The sequence below is a fragment of the Scyliorhinus torazame genome, chromosome 11, assembly GCF_047496885.1.
Source record: "Scyliorhinus torazame isolate Kashiwa2021f chromosome 11, sScyTor2.1, whole genome shotgun sequence".
NCBI lineage: Eukaryota > Metazoa > Chordata > Chondrichthyes > Carcharhiniformes > Scyliorhinidae > Scyliorhinus > Scyliorhinus torazame.
The window spans coordinates 58,968,779-58,990,664 of record NC_092717.1 but is presented as its reverse complement, the minus strand read 5'-3'; the positions used below and the strand labels follow the sequence as shown (position 1 = coordinate 58,990,664).

At 46.7% G+C, this 21,886-nt stretch overlaps 1 protein-coding gene across 4 annotated transcripts in view; it reads left to right on the top strand.

Annotated features, from left to right (window-relative positions):
- LOC140385300 (TPR and ankyrin repeat-containing protein 1-like) overlaps positions 1-21,886 on the top strand; it is a 218,146-nt gene that overhangs the window by 27,808 nt on the left and 168,452 nt on the right. The window contains exons 1-2 of one of the 4 annotated variants that reach the window (XM_072467322.1): positions 10,037-10,053; positions 11,025-11,307. The exons of 1 other annotated variant lie outside the window; for it this stretch is intronic. The gene's annotated coding sequence lies outside the window, so the exon portion shown is untranslated. Of the gene's footprint in view, positions 1-10,036; positions 10,054-10,300; positions 11,308-21,886 lie in introns of those variants that run through there. 2 more of the 4 variants (XM_072467320.1, XM_072467319.1) reach the window with 2 other exon arrangements.

Here is a 21,886-nt window from a genome sequence, read left to right as displayed (position 1 = left end):
AGAGGAGGTGGTGGAAGCAGGGACGAAAGTGACATTTAAGGGGCATCTTGACAAATACATGAATAGGATGGGAATAAAGGGATACGGACCCAGGAAGTGTAGAAGATTGTAGTTTAGTCGGGCAGCATGGTCGGCACGGGCTTGGAGGGCCGAAGGGCCTGTTCCTGTGATGTACTTTTCTTTGTTCTTTGTACAAGTTTGCGTTCACTTTCCAGGGACAGCAGTACACGTGGACGTGCCTTCCACAAGGTTTCCACAACTCCCCCTCCATTTTTCACAGACAATTGGCGAACGGCTTATCAAAATTTTCTCGACCTGAATGCCTTGTTCAGTATGTGGACGACTTGCTCCTACAGACTGACACCAAGGAAGAGCAAATTTTGCTTCTTTCGGAATTATTAAGACTCCTCACAGAAATTGGATGCAAAATTAACCCCAAGAAGGCCCAAATTCTCCAGGAAAAGGTCACTTATTTAGGTACGATTATCACACATGGTAAGCGTGAAATAGAACAGAAACGGATAGATTTGATTATAAAATTGCCCTTGCCCCAAAACGTTACCGCACTCCGGTCATTTTTAGGACTGGTTGGTTATTGCAGGAACCACATAGACGGTTTCGCCACAAAAGCAGTCCCACTTTCCGAGCTCCTTAAGAAACAGGCCCCATGGAAATGGCTTCCACAGCACATGGATGTCATGGATGCGTTGATCCCTGAGCACAGCCCCCGCTTTGCAAGCCCCAGATCCACATTCCCCATATGCGATAGAGGTAGCGACCACCGACCGATCCCTTTCGGCCGTACTCCTGCAGGAAAGGCACGATTGTTTAGGACCCGTAGCTTATGCCTCACGCGTTTTAGATCCAGTAGAGCAGGGATTTTCAGCCTGCGAAAGGCACCTGCTAGCAGTTTTCTGGGCGGTACAGTACTTCACGTACATAACCGGACTCAACCCCATAACCATTCTGACCGAGCACACCCCAGCACAGCTTTCATTAGACGGCAGACTAAAAGACGGCACAGTAAGTCAAATTCGAGCAGCGCGATGGACCCTACTCCTACAAAGATGCAACATTACCGTAAAACGGATAAAACGCACACGTTTCTGGCCGACAATTTACACTATGCAGGAACCCCACATGAGTGCGAGCTCATTGCACCCAAGCACAGCACAGGCCCCTTTGTTCCCAAGTAGGTACCGAAAAAGACAGGCATCCGACCACAGACGACCTAGCCCACAGACAAAGCTTTGAAAATTTATGTAGATGGCTCCTCCACAGTCCTTGATGGAAAAAGAATGACAGGATGTGGGATTTATGTAGAGGACGTGCAGGGACTCGCTTTAGAAGAGATCGCATTAAAGTTGCCTGGACATTTAGGTTCGCAGGCAGCCGAGTTAGCAGCCATCGCTTACATCGTCCAGCAACCAGATTCGTTCCCGACCCCAGCAGACATATATTCAGACAGTTTGTATGTCTGCAACAGCCTGACAGAATTCCTGCCCCTGTGGGATTCTAGAGGATTTATATCCACCGACGGAAAACTCCTACCCTCAGCACCATTACTCAAACACATCCTCCAGACAGTGAAAGGTAGAAACTACGGAATAGTCAAAGTTAGAAGTCACCATCGTTCCTCCCCACCCGGTAACGTGAAAGCAGACGCCCTAGAGAAAGCAGGCTCACGACATGGCAACTTTTGCAACCCCCCGAGAGTGCCCCAGTACACACGGTTCAGGTCTCACAGACCAACATTCAAGACTTAGCCCAGGCACAGAAAGAAGACGAGACACTAAAGGAAATTTTAAAAGGAAACTTCCCAGCTCCCTACGAAAAGTTTAAAGGTTCTTTAACGATCCATGAGGGAATCGTTTTAAAAGATGGTATTTATGTAGTCCTCACCCAGGATAGGAACGGGATCATTTGCAAATTCCATGACGGACATGGACACTAAGGGATAGATTCTACCCTTGCCCACCTCAGACCTCTCTGCTGGTGGCCTGATTTAAAAACCGACATATCTCATTACATTGAGAATTGCTTATCTCATTACATTGAGAATTGCTTGATTTGCGTCCAGAACAACCCGGACAGATATGCGAAGAAAGCCCAGCTAAGACACACCCGCCCTGTAAATGGCCTGTGGACAAACTTGCCGTTAGACTATATTGGTAAACACCCCCCCCCCCCCCCTCTGCAGAAATGGATATAAATATGTGTTGGTTGTCATCGACACATTCACGAAATGGGTAGAAGCTTTCCCTTCACGAACAAATATGGCCAAAGCCACGGCAAAAATTCTAACTGAGCAAATTTTCACCAGATGGGGACACCCCGATAGTATTGTGTTGGACCAAAGTTCGCACTTCACAGGCAGGGTCATGAAAAATGTCATGACGATTTTTGGCATAAAACAAGTTTCACATCACCCGCAGTCCAGCGGCATTGTGGAACGCATGAATCGGACACTAAAGGCCACACTTCGGAAAATGGTACAGCAGCAGAATACAACATGGGACACAGTGCTCCCATTCGCACTGATGTTTATTAGAAATACGGTGTCGAGTTCAACAGGTTACACCCCCCACACCCTCATGACCGGACGACCCATGAAGGGTACTGAGTATTTATTTGGACTTGATTATGGCCAGCCCTGCAGTCCCCGCCCTGACCCACGAGAAAGCGGTCCAAAACATGTTGGAGAATATTAAAGCAGCACAGCTCGCTGCAGCTGTTCGACTAGGCGCTAAACAATAGCAGAATAAGGCCTGCTTTGATAAGACAGTACACCCGACAGAGTACACAGTCGGACAGCAAGTCATGATCTCCCTCTACAACCACAGCTCATTCCTCTCCCCTAAATTTGCAGGACCCTATTCAATCTCTGACAAAGTAAGCCCCTCAGTTTATAAAATCACATATCCTAATGGAAAGTCAGGATGGTTCCATGTAAACCAGCCTAAGGTTTATGGAACGCAGCGCAGCCACTCGCACCACCTCTCATTGGCAATGGCAGATAACGGAGACCCGCCCACTGACAACCAAATCCCGCCCTCCCCCAGCAACGACAGCACGTCCACAGACACGACCTTGACCTCGTCCCCAGAGTTAAATTTCACCCTAACGCTTGATTTGGCTGCTAGCGATAGCATCAGCGACAGCACAACAGATGCCCTTGATAGACCCTAACAACGGAAACACAGACCATGCCCCAGTCATTACAGTGACACCGACCACGATATGTTCAGCCCCTTAGAGACAATTTATTTGCCGTTACCGTAACTTGTCCCACCACCCGACGATAGCAACACCCCACCTTGCCCCTACCGCCCTACAGAACACGAAACATTGGCACCGTGACAATTCCTGTCGTCTGACACGGAATGACGAGATGGACCCCACATCGGCACACGCCGCGCTGGCACTCAAACTCCATCACACTTCTGATATGGGCCTAGTAGATGGTAGACAAACTTTGGGGAGGTATGAGGTGAGTAACCCCCACTGAATTCCCAGCTTCTGTATTTGAATGGTTGCTCCAGTTCTGTTCCTGATCAACTGTAACCCCTAGGATGTTGATGTGGGGAATTCACAACGATAATATTGTTGATATTAGTGGGGGGCTGGTTGGGTTCTCTCGATGGAGATGGTCTTTGCCTGGCACCGTTTGTACTCTCTAACAGCCCAAGCCTGAATGTCATCCAGCTCTTGTTACATGTGGGCACAGACTACTTCAGTATCTGAGGAGTTGTGAATAATGCTGAACACCATGCAATCATCAGCAAACATCTCCACTTCTGACCTTATAGTAGTGGGAGAGCAGCTGAAGATGGTTGGGCCTAGGACACAACCCAGTGGAACACTTGCAGCTACATCCTATGGCTAAGAAGGTTTTCTTCCAACTTGCCTTCCTTTGTGCTAGGCACGACTCCAACCAGTGGATTTTTTTCCCTCGATTCACGTTTGCTAGAATTCCTTGACGCGGCGCCTTCATGTCAAGGGCGGTCCCCTTTACCTCACCTCTGGTATTCCGCATTTTCTATCTATATTTGACCAAGGCTGTACTGAGGTCAAGAGCTACGTGGCCCTGGTGGAACTCAAACTGAACCATTACTATCACCGAATCCTAAACTATCAAAATTCTGTATGTCACCATTGATCAGAAACTGAACTAGACCAGCCACATAAATACTGTGGCTACAAGTATTTATACACCTGACCTGCCTACCTAAATAGAAAAGCTAGGAGCAAAATTTTAAAATGAAGCAAGGGTACTATTGATGGAGGTGGTTTAACTTTTCAGTGGCAAGTACATATGGATAACTTCTAAACATATAATTATGTGCATGTAAGATCAATGCATTCCCTAAACCAGTGAGCTCAGACTCAACAAATGTGACTGTAAATTAATCAGCAAACAACTTAGAGAGTTAAAATGGTGAGTACAAGGTGTCTTGACCAATATTTATCTTTCAGTCAACATCACTGAAAGGTCTGATTATCTGGTCATTATGTCATTGCTATTTGTTATTATATACATTTGGTGCACCGTTCACGCTGGCGGGATCTGCCCGATCTGCCGACTATGCACCCCCGCCATGGGTTTCCCGGCAGTGAGATGCATTCAATGGGAAATCTCGATGACAAAGATGGGACCAGAACATCCTGCCGCTGGCCAATAGCGGGTTCGTGGCAAGGCTGCGTGGAAAATCCCGCCCTTCAAAAGTAATTGCACTCCAAAAATACTTCATTGGTGTAAAGCCGGGTTCGATCCCGGCCCTGGGTCACAGTCCTTGTGGAGTTTGCATGTTTTCCCTGTGTCTGCGTGGGTCTCACCCCACAACCCAAAGATGTGCAGGGTAGGTGAATTGGCCACGCTAAATTGCCCCTTAATTGAAAAAAAGAATTGAGCACTCTAAATTTATATTTTAAAAAATGGGTGTAAAGCTCTTTACAAAGTCCTATGATTGTAAACAGTGCTGTAAAAATGCAACTCACTTTTCTTCAACAAGTCTTACGTGCAGAAAGGTCAAAGAGCATAGTCAAAACATGTTAAAAGCCGATAAGTGAGGCAGAAAGAGACCTCAAAGAAAAAGCTAGCAGCTGCGACTCTGTAAGAGTAATAATGAATTATTTGCGTGCCACCTGAGCAAGCCGGCAGTCAGAGAAGAAGTGAAAATTGTGAAAATGTAAATGGTTTTGAAACTCAGAAGGAGCACAAAATTGGAAATAATACACGAGATTATTTCCAAATATTCATGAGGATGAACAAAAGTAACAAATGTGTCCCTAAACAAAGAGACCCCAATTAAATTGAAATGAGGTGAAAGTATGCAACAAGTTATTGGGCTCGAAAGAAAATTCATTCCTATTTATCCCAAGAATTCTAAAATAAGTGAAGCACTGGTAATCTGTATTAGAGAGCCATTGGATATTCGAAGGGAGTATCAGAATGTCAGGAATAATCTAATGTCTTGCCAATATTCAACAAGTGTGAGAAAACAGGCTTGAGTTCCTTTTTGTTGTAAAATAATGGAATTGATGATCAGGAATAAAATTATATAGAACGCACGGTATAGGGGCAGCACGGTAGCCTTGTGGATAGCACAATTGCTTCACAGCTCCAGGGTCCCAGGTTCGATTCCGGCTTGGGTCACTGTCTGTGCGGAGTCTACATCCTCCCCGTGTGTGCGTGGGTTTCCTCCGGGTGCTCCGGTTTCCTCCCACAGTCCAAAGATGTGCAGGTTAGGTGGATTGGCCATGCTAAATTGCCCTTAGTGTCCAAAATTGCCCTTGGTGTTGGGTGGGGTTGCTGGGTTGTGGGGATGGGGTGGAGGTGTTGACCTTGGGTGGGGTGCTCTTTCCAAGAGCCGGTGCAGACTCGATGGGCCGAATGGCCTCCTTCTGCACTGTAAATTCTATGAAACACAGTGCTGAAACAGATCATTTGGCCCAATGGGTCTCTGTGGTGTTTAACCCCCATTGGAACCTCCTCCCAGCTTGCTTCATCACCCCCTATCTCTAATTTCCCCTTAAATGTTGATCATGGTGGAATCATGTCTCTGTAAAAAGACAAACCTATTTATCTCCAATTGTACCATTTATTCATCTATCTAGTTAGGAATGCTCCCTGCATTCCGATAAAACACCTTTTTATCTGAACTTTTTACAATTTTTCCCTGATCTGACCTTATTTACTGTTGCACTATTACCATTCCAATTTTTGTCTTTTCTTATTATACTCTGCTTATCTTTACCGAGATTGGTACGTTATCATGAACTTTACTTTTTCTCTTTAGATTTATAAATTTGCCCTAACCTAAAACCCCCTCCACAACTCCCTGAGATACTAAGACGCTGATCTCAGAATCACAGAATAATACAGCACAGAAGAGGCCCTTCGGCCCATCGAGTCTGCACTGACACATAAAAAACACCTGACCTGCCTACCTAATCCCATTTGCCAGCATTTGGCCCATAGCCTTGATTGTTAAGACGTGCCAAGTGCTCATCAAGTTACTTTTTAAAGGCTGTGAAGCAACCTGCCTCTACCACCCTCCTAGGCAGCGCATTCCAGACCGCCGCCACCCTCTGGGCAAAAAGGTTTTTCCTCAAATTCCCCCTAAACCTCCTGCTCCTGACCTTGAACTTGTGTCCCATCGTAACTGACTCTTCAACTAAGGGGAACAACTGCTCCCTATCCACCCTGTCCAAGCTCATCAATGTTGTACACTTCGATCAGGTAACCCCTCAATCTTCTCTGCTCCAGCAAAAACAACCCAACCCTATCCAACCTCTTCCTAACTTAAATGTTCCATCCCAGGAGGGGGAGGCAGTGGCATTGTGGTATTTTCACTGGATTAATATGCTCTGGGGAACTGGGTTTGAATCCCACCAGGGTAGTTGGTGGAATTTGAACTCAATAAAAATCTGGAATTAAAAGTCTAATGATGACAATGACACCATTGTCAATTGTTGTAAAAACCCATCTGGTTCACTCATGGCCTTTAGGAAGGAAATCTGTTGTCCTTACCTGGTCTCGCCTACAGATCCACAGCAATGTGGTTGAATCTTCAGGGGTGGGCAATAAATGCTGGCCCAGCTGAATTTTTAAAAAACATCCTGGTACATTACCTCTGCACCCCCTCCAGTGCAATCATATCCTTCTTATAAAGTGGCGACCAGAATTGCACACAGTACTCCAGCTGTTACCTCACCAAAGTTCTATACAACTCCAACATGACGTCCCTGCTTTTGAAATCTATGCCTCGAGTGATATGTCTTTTTCACCACCCTATTAACCTTCCCTTCCGCCTTCAGAGATCTATGGACAAATGCACCAAGGTCCCTTTGTTCCTCAGAACATCCCAGTGTCATGGCATTCATTGAATACTCCCTTGTCACATTATTCCTTCCAAAGTGTATCACCTCGCACTTTTCTGTGTTAAATTCCACCAGCCACTTTTCTGCCCATTTGACCATCCCGTCTATATCTTCCTGTAACCCAAGACTCTCAACCTCACTGTTAACCATCCGGCCAATCTTTGTGTCATCCGCAAACTTACTGATCCTACCTCCCCACATAGTCATCTATGTCATTAATATAAATGACAATGACAAACAATAGGGGACCCAGCACAGATCCCTGTAGTACCCCATTGAACACTGGCTTCCAGTCACTAAAGTAGCTGTCTGTTATCACCCTCTGTCTCCTACATCAAAGCCAATTTTGAATCCATCTTATCAAGTTGCTCTGTAACCCATTTGCATTTGCCTTATTTATAAGTCTGCCATGTGGGACCTTGTCAAAGGCTTTGCTGAAATCCATGTAAACTACATCAACTGCACTACGCTCATCTACACACCTGGTCACATGCCCAAAATATTCAATCAAATTTGTTAGGCATGACCTCCCTCTGACAAAGCCTGACTTAGGTGGAGCCTCAATGAAACTGCTCCCCTTTCCCCAGTATTGGTGACTTAAAAACTCTCTCTCCTATATCACTGTTTGAGTCATGCCAATTCACATACGGTTCTGGTAGTAATCCAGTTAAGGATTTCTGCTTTCAATTTGGACCTAGCTCCTCAAGTCACTGCAGACTGAGTCCTTGTTCTGCCCATTGTTGTTGGTTCCTATGTGAATAACTGAATTCTCTCTTCCATTAAGTTCTTTACTAGCTTCAGGGAGATGTTTTTAACCATGGCACCAAGCAGGCAACACACCGTTTGTAATTCCTGGTCTCAGATCTGCAGAACAGTTTTATTCCCCTGACTGGACTGTTCCTTACCACATCCAATTCCTTTTCACTCCATCCAATTGAATGGCCTCCTTTACTGTGGTGCTATGGGCAGCTTGCTCATCCACTCTACAGACTTTGCCCTTATCCAGACTGGCAGCAAGAACTGTTTAACTGTTGGATAAGGACAGGGTGCTGAACACCCCAGGGAACTTCCAGGCCCACCCTGTAATTTGGACCCTTGTCCTATGTCCCAGGTCGGGCCATCCAAGACACATTTAGTCCTGGATTCCTTCTGTGCTGAATTTCTACAGCAGGTGTTGTTTCTATGCATGCGTGGCAAGATTGATGGTGTTGGGGCTGTCCTGCCCTTGTTTAATGATGGGGTCCAAATTGGCAGCATCAGTAACAAAGAGGTTCTCACAGCTGGGTCCCTCACTCTCTCAGGAGCTCACCAGCACCCTCCCTTCCCCTGACGCAGGTTAAGAATAAAGGCCAAGGCTTGTCTGCCACTGCTTGTGGAGTGCCCTTACTTGCACAACTTGTCATCACACCTTCCTGTCCCTGGCCACGAACCAGACTTGCACCACTTCCTGATCTAACGGTGTTGACCAGTGTTTTTCAAACTTTTTGTCCAGGGACCCATTTTTACCAACCGGCCAACCTTCGGGACCCACGGGGAGAACCTTCGGGACCCACCATTTTCTCTTACCTGTTTGATGCTGACAAAAATGGAGGAAATGGTTTTGGGTCCCTTTGGTCCTCGTACACACTCCTCCAATGGAACCTGTTGGATGAAGGTTGTTGTTGAAAACTCACCACTATTCTTAGGAGTCCCCCTATACCAAAAAGGGCCGACATTCTAAATGGTGAACAGGGATTCTCACTCCCTGACTCCAATGCAGGCTTCAGTGGGTGCTATTCAGGTCAAATTATATTTGCAAGTTATCCCCCGATATAACCCATACCTTCACCGAAGATTTCATCTACTTACCACTTAGTAGCATCGGTCCTGGGTTACGGGGATAGGACGGGGGAGTGGGCCTAGGTAGCGTGCTCTTTCGGAGTGTCGGCGCAGACTCGTAGGTTAAATTTCTGTTTGATACAACTTATCCAAGAGCTCCACTTCCACAAAATTCCCAAATTTTGCATTCTTTTTGCAAAGCACTCGTCTCTAACATCTCTGGAATTTATTAATAGATTTAATTAATGAAGAATTATTATTATGACTAGTCTACAAAGTTCAATAAGGCCACAAGGACATACTTCATGATTCAAAGCCAAGTAACCTTCGAGCCATACACTTCTGTCATATCCTTCATCATTCTTTAATGATCACGGAGTGAAATCCCAAGACCCCTCCACTCACTTGGTGTAAATGTGTCATTCTACTTAGCTCTTGGTGCAGACTGGGCTGCAATGCTGCACAAATTTAGTGGCCATGTAAAAGTCAAAACATACTCTGCATCAGAGCTAAACTGACAATGAAATTATACCCAAAGTTATTCAAAAAGAGGGGCTATGCTTCCCGTTTCTCAGCCTTCAGAATTCCATTCCCTCCTTAAAGCTATTTGCCACTCCCAAGATGTTTCATAAAACCTGCCTCTTTGACCAAGCCTTTTGTCACTGGTGATATTTCCTTATGTGGCTCGGTGTCAAATGTAAATCCTTCAGCCTCTTGACGCAGCTTGGGACATTTTACTAAAGCTAAAGGCGCTAGATAAATGCAAGTTGTTGTGATGGGCCGGAGAAAAATGTTCTCCCCTTGAATGCTTGGGTGTATATTTTTGGTTTGAAGAGAATCTTTCCTCTGAAGGTGTGTCTCTGGGAGGGATTTTAAACGCAATTGCGAGGCACAATGACGATTTTTAATTCCTCAAGTTTTGAGCAGTTTCGCACTGACCAGACCGCGGGTTTCGGGAAAGTGAAACCGAGTTTTCAGATTTTCTGACGAAATGCAATGGTTGCGAGGAGGGGGTGGGGCGTTGTTTATGGCTTCATGTTTCGGAATCGAAAGTTGCACGTGTGGTTTGTTGATGCTGGGCTGCTTTTTAAGTTATGTTTTCCTGGCAGTGACGTGGCTGCAGAGTGTTGGCTGCGGGGTTGTTTGAGGAGCTGAGATAACACTCAGCAACTCAGCTCGGAGCAGCTCAACCCTAATCAGCTCAGCTCAGTCCTCAACCCAGAGCAGCTCATCAGGAGCAGTAGAGCACAACCAGTCCAGCTCAGCCAGGAGTAGCACAGCTCAATCCAGCCCAGTCAAGAGCAGCACAGCTCAACCCAGCTCGGGTAGGAGCAGCTCAGCCAGGGGAAACCAGCCCAACGCAACCCAGAGCAGCTCAGCCCAGACCGGGATCTTGATCCCCTGCCTCTCACTGCTTGTGAGCAGTGGGGGTGCTCCCTCTTCTCTCCAGCCGCCTGGCCAAGATCTCCGGTGAAGGGAACAGCCTGCACTTAAAAAAAAAACAACTTCCGCCCTCACTTTGTAACGTCGCTGCTCAATTTCCTGAAGATGTTACTTTGGTGTTCCTTTTGAAGCCCTGCGCCACTTGCTTTCCTTTTTTGTTGAACTACTTGCTAATCTCTGCACCCAGGAGTTAACTCTGGGGGTTTGCCGAGGGCGCGTTATTCCCTGGTGCAAATTTGAGAGCTTTCTAAATTGCTGTGTTTAGTATCTCTCTTTCTCTCCCTCCCCCCAGTTGAATCCTGGGCCAATTAAAACCTATGCTGCTGTTGACTTTTTAAAAACAGATCTTCAATTGCTGAGATGTCGGTATTCTGATTTAGGTCTTGTCCACCAGCAAACCAGCAGTGTTCGGAACAACCCTTTCCAAACCTCCAGGCCCAGGAAGATCAAACAGGGCAAGCTAACCTAAAGGAAAGGTCACCTGAGGAAGGAGCAGCGCTCCGAAAGCTAGTGACATCGAAACAAACCTGTTGGACTTTAACCTGGTGTTGTAAAACTTTTTACTAAAGGAAATATAAGCACAAAAGAACTAAAACCTGGACTTTGAAAGTTCTCGAGGACATGTGGCCCTAGGACACCCCCAACCTTCAAACTGATGTTAAGGTAATCCGTTATCAACTTTTTTCTCAGTGCAAACATTTCGGCAATGTTTCGTCATGTTTGGGCTGATGTCTCCAAATTGAATGCAGATGAGGAGGGGAGGGGAGAGGGGGAGGCTGCAGGCTACATTTGGGCAGATTACCCATTGGTCAAGCTGGTTTTTTGAGGCTTGGTGCCTGCAAGTTTGGCAGAGAGCTGCAAATTTGGAAGCTGTGATTGCAGTGTTGGGCTTATTGTAGAGGACCAAGGGGAGTTGGGAATTCCAGTTTTGATTTCCTGGAGAAAAAAGTTTTAAGAGGTGGAAAAACTGAGAGGCAGATTGATTTCAACCTAGAGGATAGGTTCGGAAGGAGAAAGAACAGGATGGTGCATTTGAAGGTTCCTTCAGCAGGAGCATTGGCACCAGCAGGGAGGAGACTTGCAGTGGGGAAAGGTTGGATATTGGAGGCTGTTGATTTCTTTTTTAGACATGTCTTTTAAATTATGTGCTGATAATTTGATTCTGAATTCTCAATGAAAGCATTCCATAACGGTCCTCTTTAGGAAGCTTTATAGGTCAAAGAGAAATAGAGTTTAAACTCCTGTAAATAAACTTATTTTTAATTGGCTAAAAAAACATGGTACATGACTATTTCAGTAATTACTTTCACTCCTTATTGTCTCCAAACTTGTTATGAAAGAGAGGAGTTATAGGGAGGTTGCCACAACCAAGGTTCAGGACTAGAGTAGCTGGGTTGCAGTCGATGAAGGAAAGGGAACAGGCAGACAGTGCATGGATCTCCTGTGGCCGTTCCCCTTCAAAACAGGTATATCACTTTGGATGCTGTTGGGGGGACCTACCAGGGGAAGGCCATAGTGGCCAGGTCTCTGGTGCTGAGCCTGGCTCTGTGGCTCAGAAGGGAAGGGGGGGGGGGGGGGGAGAACAGAAAAGCGATAGTAATAGTAGACTCAATGGTTAGGGGAATGGCTAGGAGATTCTGTGGTCACGAACGAGACTCCCGGAAGGTATGTTGCCTCCCGGGTGCCAGGGTCAGGGATATCTCGGATCGAGTCTACAGGATTGTTAAGGGGGAGGGGGAGCAACCAGAAGTCGTGATGCACATTGGCACCAACGTCATAACTAAGAAAAGGGATGAGGATCTAAAAAGTGATTTTCAGGAGTTAGGTTGGAAGCTAAGGAGCAGGACGAGCAGAGTAGTAATCTCAGGATTGTTACAGGTGCCACGTGCTAGAGAGGCAATGAACAGAGAGCGAGTGCAGCTGAACACATGGCTACAGGAGGGAAGGGTTCAGATATGTAGATCATTGGGATGCCTTCTGGGAAAGGTGGGATCTGTACACGAGGGACAGGTTGCACCTAAACAGGAAGGGCACCAATATCCTGGGCGGGAGGTTTGCTAGAGTTCTCTGGGAGGGTTTAAACTAGTTTGGCAGGGGGATGGGAACCAGAGCTACGGATCAGAGGGTAGGGTAGCTGTTGAAAGTAAAGAAATAGTATTCAGCGAGTCTGTAAGGAAGGATAGGCAGTTGATAGGGCAAAGTTGCACTCAGTGGGATGGGTTAAAGTGCGTCAGTTTCAAAGACAAAGAAAGGTGCAGCACCGACAGGCCCTCCAAGCCTGCACCGACCACGCTGCCCATCTAAACTAAAATCTTCTACACTTCCGGGGTCCGTATCCCTCTATTCCCATCCTATTCATGTATTTGTCAAAATGCCCTTTAAACGTCACCATCGCCCCTGCTTCCACCACCACCTCCGGCAGCGAGTTCCAGGCACCCACTACCTTCTGTGTAAAAAAAAAAAAAAAAATTAAAAAATTACCTTGTACATCTCCTCTAAACCTTTCCCCTCGCACCTTAACCTATGCCCCCTAGTAATTGACCCCTCTACCCTGGGGAAAAAAATCTCTGACTATCCACTCTGTCTATGCCCCTCATAATTTTGTAGACTTCGATCAGGTCACCCCTCAAGTGAGAACAAACCAAGTTTATTCAACCTCTCCTCATAGCTAATGACCTCCATACCAGGCAACATCCTGGTAAATCTCTTCTGAATCCTCGCTAAAGCCTCCACATCCTTCTGGTAGTGTGGCAACCAGAATTGAACACTATACTCCAAGTGTGGCCTAACTAAGGTTCTATACAGCTGCAACATGAATGCAAGGAGTATCAGGAATACGGAGATGAACTTAGAGCATGGATCAGTACTTGGAACTACGATGTTGTGGCCATTACGGAGACATGGATTTCACAGGGGCAGGAATGGTTGTTAGATGTTCCGGGGTTTAGATGTTTTAAGAAGAATAGGGAGGGAGGCAAAAGAGGAGGGGAGTAGCACTGTTAATTAGAGAGTGCATCACAACTGAAGAAAAGTAGGTAGTCGAGGAGGGGTTGTCTACTGAGTCAGTATGGGTGGAAGTCAGAAACAAGAAAGGAGCAGTCACTTTATTGGGAGTTTTCTATAGACCCCCCCCCCAATAGCAGCAGAGAGATGGAGGAACAGATTGGACGGCAAATCTTGGAAAGATGCAGAAGTAACAGAATTGTTGTCATGGGTGACGTCAACTTGTCTAATATTGACTGGAACCTCTTTATTGCAAATAGTTTAGATGGAGCAGATTTTGTCAGGTGTGTACAGGAAGGATTCCTGACTCAATATGTAGATAGGCCAACTAAGGGAGGCCATATTGGATTTGGTGCTTGGCAAAGTACCAGGCCAGGTGTCAGATATCTCGGTGGGAGAGCATTTCGATGGCAGTGACCACAACTCCTTGACCTTTACCATAGTCATGGAGAGAAATAGGAGCAGACAGTATGGGAAGGTATTTAATTGGGGGATGGGAAATTATACTGCTATTGGACAGGGGTTGGGGAGCATAAATTGGGAACAGATGTTCTCCGGGGAATGCACAACAGTAATGTGGGGTTGTTTAAGGGGCACTTGCTGCAAGTGCTGGATAGTTTTGTCCCACTGAGACAAGGAAGGAATGGTAAGGTAAAGGAGCCTTTGACGACAAGAGAAGTGGGGCTTCTAGTCAAGAGGAAGAAGGAAGGTTACATGAATTTGAGGAAGCAAGGATCTGGCACGGCTCTAGAGGGATACAAGGTAGCCAGGAAGGAACTCAAAAATGGACCTAGGAGAGCTGGAATGGGGGCATGAAAATGCCCTGACGGGAAAGATTAGGGAAAACCCCAAGCCATTCTACACTTATGTGAGAAATAAGTGGATGGTCAGAGTGAGAGTAGGGCCGATCAGGGATAGTGGAGGGAACTTGTGCCTCGAGCCTGAGGAGATAGGGGAGGCCCTAAATGAATATTTTGCTTCAGTATTCACTAGAGAGATGGACCTTGTTGCTAGTGAGAACAGTGTGAACCAGGTTAATAGGCTCAAACAGGTTGGTATTAAGAAGGAGGATGTGCTGGAAATTTTGAAAAGCATCAGGATAGATAAGTCCCCTGGGTCAGACAGGATATACCCAAGGTTACGATGGGAAGCAAGGGAGGAGATTGCTGCGTGGTTGGCGATGATCTTTGCATCCTCATTCTCCACTGGAGTAGTACCGGATGATTGGAGGGAGGCAAATGTTGTTCCCCTGATCAAGAAAGGGAATAGGGAAATCCCTGGGAATTACAGACCAGTCAGTCTTGCGTCTGTGGTGAGCAAAATACTGGAAAGGATTCTGAGAGATAGGATTTATGATTATTTAGAAAAACATAGTTTGATTAAAGATAGTCAGCATGGCTTTGTGAGGGACAGGTCAAGCCTCACAAGCCTCATTGAATTCTTTGAGGATGTGACGAGATACATTGATGAAGGTCAGGCAGTGGATGTAATGTATATGATTTCAGTAAGGCATTTGATATGGTTCCCCATGGTAGGCTCATTCAGAAGGTCAGGGATACAGGGAAATCTGGCTGTCTGGATACAGAATTGGCTGGCCGAAAAAAGACAGCGAGTGGTAGTGGATGGAAAGTATTCTGTCTGGAGGTTGGTGATCACTGGTGTCCCGCAGGGATCTGTTCTGGGACCTCTGCTCTTTGTGGTTTTTATAAATGACTTGGATGAGGAAGTGGAAGGGTGGGTTAGTAAGTTTGCCGATGACATGAAGGTTGGTGGAGTTGTAGATAATGGCGAGGGCTGTTGCAGGTTACAACAGGACATTGACAGGATGCAAAGCTGGGCTGAGAAGTGTCAGATGGAGTTCACCCTAGATAAATGTGAAGTGATTAATTTTGGAAGGTTGCATTTGAATGCTGAATGCCGGGTAAAAGGCAGGATTCTTGGAAGTGTGGAGGAACAGAGGGATCTTAGGGTCCACTTACATAAATCCCTCAAAGTTGCCACCCAGGTTGATAGAGTTGTTAAGAAGGCGTATGGTGTGTTGGCTTTCATTAGCTGGGGGGTTGAGTTTAAGAGCCGCGAGGTTTTGCTGCAGCTTTATAAAACCCTGGTTTGACCACACTTGGAATATTGTCTCCAGTTCTGGTGGCCTCATTGTAGGAAGGATGTGGATGCTTTGGAGAGGGTGCAGAGGAGATTTACCAGGATGCTGCCTGGACTGGAGGGCATGTCTTATGAAGAAAGGTTGAGGGAGCAAGGACATTTCTCACGAGCGAAGAAGGAAGATGGGTGAGTTGATAGAGGTGTACAAGGTGATGAGAGGCATGGATAGAGTGGGTAGCCAGAGACTTTTCCCCAGGGCGGAAATGGCTGTCATGAGGGGACATAATTTTAAGGTGATTGGAGGAAGGTATAGGGGAGATGTCAGGGGTAGGTTCTTTACACAGGAGTGGTGGGTGCGTGGAATGCACCGTCAGCAGATGTGGTGGAGTCGGTCATTCGGGACATTTAAGCAACCCTTGGACAGGCACATGGACAGCAGTAAATTGAAAGGGTGTAGGTTAGGTTGATCTTAGATTAGGATAAATGGTCGGCACGACATCATGGGCTGAAGGGCCTGTACTATGCTGTTCTGTTCTGTTTTATATAACCCTAACATTAAACCTTTCTGCTCTTGAAAAGAACATTTGTCGTGAGCTTCAGCTTAAGATAAGTACAGCTTCAGTGGACAGAATTTTCACGGGATAGCAAATAGCTAATGGAGAATTTTATGAATCTCTTTTGGTCATCTGTGAACCATTTGATCTTTAACAATGTGCCACTCTAGCTGGTGTGCCACTTTCTTGATTCACATCCCACTCGCTATTTCCTGCCTTGCCCTCGCTGTTTCCTCTCTCTCTCTCTCTCTCTCTCTCTCTCGCCCTGCTTCCCTCTCTCACTCGTCAACCTGCCTGCTGTTTCCCGCTCACTGCCCCTCTCCAGATCCCCTTACTATTTACCTGTTGCCATACTTTTCCAGGGCCCTGACGGCGAAGGTGTGCAGGAAGCAGCAAAAGAGTCAATAGAAGGGTAGCAAGAGGGGAGAATTGAGCGGACCGTAGTGAGGGGGCCGGGGAAAGGAAGCGGCAAGTCGGGGTGGTTGGGAGGGGGCAGTAAAAAGGGGTCATAGAAACATAGAACACAGTAGTTCACTCGGCCTTTGAGCCTGCTCCACCATTCAGTATGATCATGGCTGATCCTCTCGATCAACGGGTGCCCTCCCCATACCCCTTGATGCCTTTAAAGTCTGGAAAGCTATCTATTTCCTGAAGTATATCCAGTGACGTAGCATCCACAGCCTTCTGTGGTTGCTAATTGCCCAGGTTCAACACCCTCTGAGTGAACAAGGTTCTCTTCATCTTGGTCCTAAATTGCCTATCCCGTATCCTGAGACCATGACCCCTTGTTCTAAACGCCCCCCCAGTCAGAGGAAACGTCATCCCTGCATCCAGTCTGTCCAGCCCTGTCGGAATTTTATGTATTTCAAATAGAGCCCTTCATTCTTCTGAACGCCAAGACTTCAGGCCTAGTTGGCCCAATCGCTCCTCCTATGACAATCCTTGCATACCAGAAGTCAGTTTGGGGAACCTTCGCTGCACTCTCTTCATGGCAAGTATATCCTTTCTTCGGTAAGGAGACCAAAACTGCATACAATACTCCAGGTGTGATCTCACCTAGGTCCAGTACAACTGCAGTAAGACATCCTTGTTCCTGTACTCGGCTCCTCTTGCAATGAAGGCCAACATACCATTTGCCTCCCAAACCGCTTTCTGCATCCGCCTACTCACTTTCAGTGGCTGGTGTACAAGAATACCCAGGGCCCATTGTACATCAACATTTCCCAATCTATCATCATTTAAATAATACACTGCCATTCTGTTTCTCTGTCCAAAATGGATAACTTCATCTTGTCCACGTTATACTGCACCTGCCATGTATTTGCCTACTCACTCATTTTGTCACTCCCCAATCTGCAGAATTTTGGAAGATGACAACCAACGTATCTGCTATTTCCCTGGCCACCTTTTATTACCATGGGATGATGATTGTCTGGCTCTGGGGATTAATCAGCTTTTAGTCCCATTAATTTCTCCAGTACTTTCTTTTTAGTAATATTGATTTCCTTCAATTCCTCCTCCTTACTAGACCCAGAGGTCTCGGGAGGGGTCTGGGAGAGGGCGAGGGAGTGAGAGGGCTGAGAGAGATGGCGCGTAGGAGATAGTGAGGGGGTTGGGGAGTGGGGCAATCGGCTCGAGGGAGCGAGGAGGGTTGAAAGATGGGCGATACCTTGGGGGAATTGAGCCAGAGAAAGTGAGGGAGAAGATAACGGTGAGTGAGTGGGTCAAGAGAGCAAAGTGATAAGGGGGCAATTATAGATTTATGTTCTTTATATTTCTTTATATTTAAAGTGCCCAATTAAAGGACAATTTAATGAGGCCAATCCACCTACCCTGACATCTTTGGATTGTGGGGTTGAAACCCATGCAGACACTGGGAGAATGTGCAAACTCCACGTGGACAGTGACCCAGGGCCGTGTTCGAACCCGGATCCTCGGCGCCATGAGACAACAGTGGTAACCACTGCACCACCGTGCCACCCCTATAAATTTATGTTCTTGAGGAATAAGATTATGATTTGCTTCAAAATATGGGCAACATTAAATCTTCTGATAGAAACTTCTCTGAGACTGATTATCAGCAGTTAACTGTGCTCACTCTGTCTGTGTTTTTGAGTTCCACGTGTTGCCGTAACAAAGTTTGCTTGATTACTTCAGCAATACTATCCCATTGTTACAGCTGTTTCGCACCAATATGTTTATAAAAATGGCATGCTAATTAAAAATCACTTCTCCATAAGAAACCATGAAATAAGGGTGGGTTACACTCCTGACCTGTAATTTTTACTTTTAAAACATGTTGGCTGCCTTGAACCTAACTGGTCCATAAATCCCCTTTCTACTTACAACTCTTGCCAGCACATTGCTCTTGCTAGTACTACTCATCTACTCCCTCCTGTCGCTGTTTACTACCTACCCCTTACAGCTTCCTACTTTTCACTGTTGCTCTTTTTAGCCTTAGTTTTATTACCTCGGATTATGTCACCTTTGCTCACGAGTCGCCAGGTATCTTTCTGATACCGCCACGTGGTTCAAGCTCGAGTTATGATTAATAAGTCAGCACACCGCTTAGTAAGATTGAAATCAACGGTTATTTATCATATACAACAATTAATGCTTACACAATAATCCTACTATCTATATCGAAACCTACCACTACTGGCCAATACTTAACTTTAGGAAGGGCCCACCAGGTCAGGGAAACGAATGGCTTATCGAATCGGATCTGGCCCGCGGGATTCAAAAGGCTGATACAGGTCGATGGCTAGGAGTCTTTATCGGGTAGTGATCGCTGGAGTCAAACTTACAGTTTCTGGTTGATGTTCTTGCGAAGGTCGCGAGCAGGAGAAGAAGGGAGAGAGAGAGAGATCTGAACTTGGCCCCTCACTTTATAGGGCCCAGGGGCTTCCCGCCTCTCGGGGCGGCCCTTGACCCTGAGTCCCAAGTAATTGGACTTGTTCCCAATCACTGGGTTCGATATGCTCCAATAACGGGGCGTTTCCTCGATCGGGGGGTGGTCGTTCACCTGTCTTTGTTTCGGCCACTGCAGGCGCCGACAGATCTGGCCCGGCATTCAATTGCTAATATGTTGCAATTGTTCCCGGGGATAGCCGATTAAACTGCAGATGTCTGGGTTGATGTGCTGCTAATAGTCTTGAGTATCGATCTGGGCCGACTTCCCCAGAGCCGAATACGCTATTCTGTCTGCAGCTGTCCGTTTGTGTCCTGTTGGCTGCTTTTCCCATCAGCCTTTTCGGTTAGCCATTTTAAATCGGGTTTTGGCCCAATTAATAGGGAATCAGCCATTTTAGGTGGCTACAGACCCTCCTTGTGATCCTAACGCGAAGCGTGAAGGATCACATAAATTTTGTCCTTTCCGTTCCCTGACTGGGGGGACACCTCCTACATGGCCACTATTCTGACCCTAGCTATGCACAAACATTTACAATTCTTGAGGGCGCTATGTCAGGCAGGGGCATGCATCTAAAAAAAATAAAAACTTGGAACCTCTAATTTTACCTAAATACTCTCATCAAGCATTGCATCATCCTATCTCTCTAAAACATACAACAACAATCATAACATTCCATATATTCTTTCCTGGCTTGGCAGTCAAGCTCAGGATCATACATTTTTTTCTTGTTACAGGTAGTTTTGTACATCTTTTATTTACAGGAAAACGCAAGTGCTTGTTCTTTATTTTTGTATTATAGGTCGCGGGGGTCTGGGGTCTGGTCATACCCGAACAGAGGGGATTGGATCCGATATACTGGGGTTCGAGCGCGGTACGCACTCCTTCTCCACTTGCGGAGACGCATAATCTGCACTGCACAGCAGAGTATTGCCAACGCCAATAGTGCTTCAATAACGTACGACAGGGAGTACCAAGTTATGAACTTGGCACACCAGGATAATGCAGTGTGGCGGGTGACTGGGCCCTCGGTATTGTGGGGCAGTGAAACATTAACGGCAGGGGGGTTTGAAGTAATGGGGCCCGCGTTCCCGCGCAACCAAATGTTCAGTCTAGAAATCTTGATCACGATGAAAGAAGTCCTCATGGCTGTCCTTTCTTTTTCTGTCTTTGTGTTCTCCGTTTTCTCCGGTCCTGGAGCTTCTGGAGTTCTGTAAAACAAGCATAGTATCTGTAACTACCTTGGTATAATATCCGGTATGTTAGTGTCTGTCCTTCGGGGTCAATTATTCCCTTATAATTGGTCTCTCTATGTGACTCCCTCATTTTTGTTTCAAAACAAATGTTAGGACACGGCACACTTCCCGATGGTGGACCAGTGCTAAGTTTATCATCCAAATGTTCCTGGATGTAAATAGCATTTGGCAGCAACCCAAAGGTTGCCTAAATAAATAAAACTGTTTTTGAAAGGAAAAGGTCGAATGAGGTGCGTATGGGCCGTGACGGTAAGATTTGGATGGAGTCCCCGGGTAGGACGGCTACCAATACCGTATCTCCCCTACCCGAGCATTTTTGACCAACGGGGGGTCCCCAGGCAGGGCGGGTCTCACGCCTTTTCTCCACTGCCTGAGCAACCGACAAGAACGGGCAAAAATGTAGTCATCATGGTGGGGTTGCTGCTGTGATTCTCCCGTCAAATCAGATCGGGCATCTGGCACTTGGACCAGTACCAGCCGAAAAGCTAGTTCCTCTGAACAAGCGTTGGGTGCTGTGCTTCTACCATCGAATCAGAACGGGCGTCTGGTGGCCGAACAGTTATCAGCTAAAGTGTCTGCAGACAAGCTAGTTCCGCTGAACAAGCGTCTGCTCTGTTGACCAGGTATCTGCAGATAAGTTGGTACCACTGAACAGGCGTCTGGCCGCGGTGGGGGTTTTGGAAAGAGCTCAAAAGTTTCAGGTGGATGGGTGTGTGACAGTGAGACCCATTCTCCTGTCAGACGAACGACATGTACACAAACCGACAAACAACGCAAAACATTCTGCAGGTTCCATCAGGAAGGACAACACTTTTCACCAAGTGTCTCTCTTAAATCATCATGTGGACACCTCCGTTCTCTGTTGCGAACAGGGTCGCAAAGGGGTTGGCGGATTGGGGGTCTGACTCGGGGTCGTCCCCTTCTCTCGGGTGCCAAATTCTGGAGAGAAATAATGTTGAAAGGGCTGCGTGGTATGAGTTGGGGTTGCTCTCGTCGTTGCGGACGAGTCTGTAGGAGTTGTCGCGGTGCCAATGGCGTTCGTCAAGTTGTGTGGGGATAAAGTCGGGGTCGTCCGTGTGGTTCGGTGGTGTGGTTTGTTTAAGAAACTGATGAGGAAGGGATCACTGGAGTCGAACTCGGAGTCGCTGGGTGTGGGACCAGGATAGTAGGGAGGCATGCTGTGGCTGTCGTCAGAGTCACAGTCGCTGTCTCTGCTGCTGCAGTCTGGGCATACCGGGGCGGAGTGTGGGTGGAGTCGGGGGCGAGTCCGTGTCTGGGCTGGACGTGGAGGGGGTTGGTGTGGTCACGTTGGCTGTGGGCGGGGTTTGGTCTGCTGCGTCAAGCATGACGTGGTGGCTGTGGTTTGACTGTGCTCCATAAACCTTTAGCTGGTTTATGTGAAACCACGCAGTCTTACC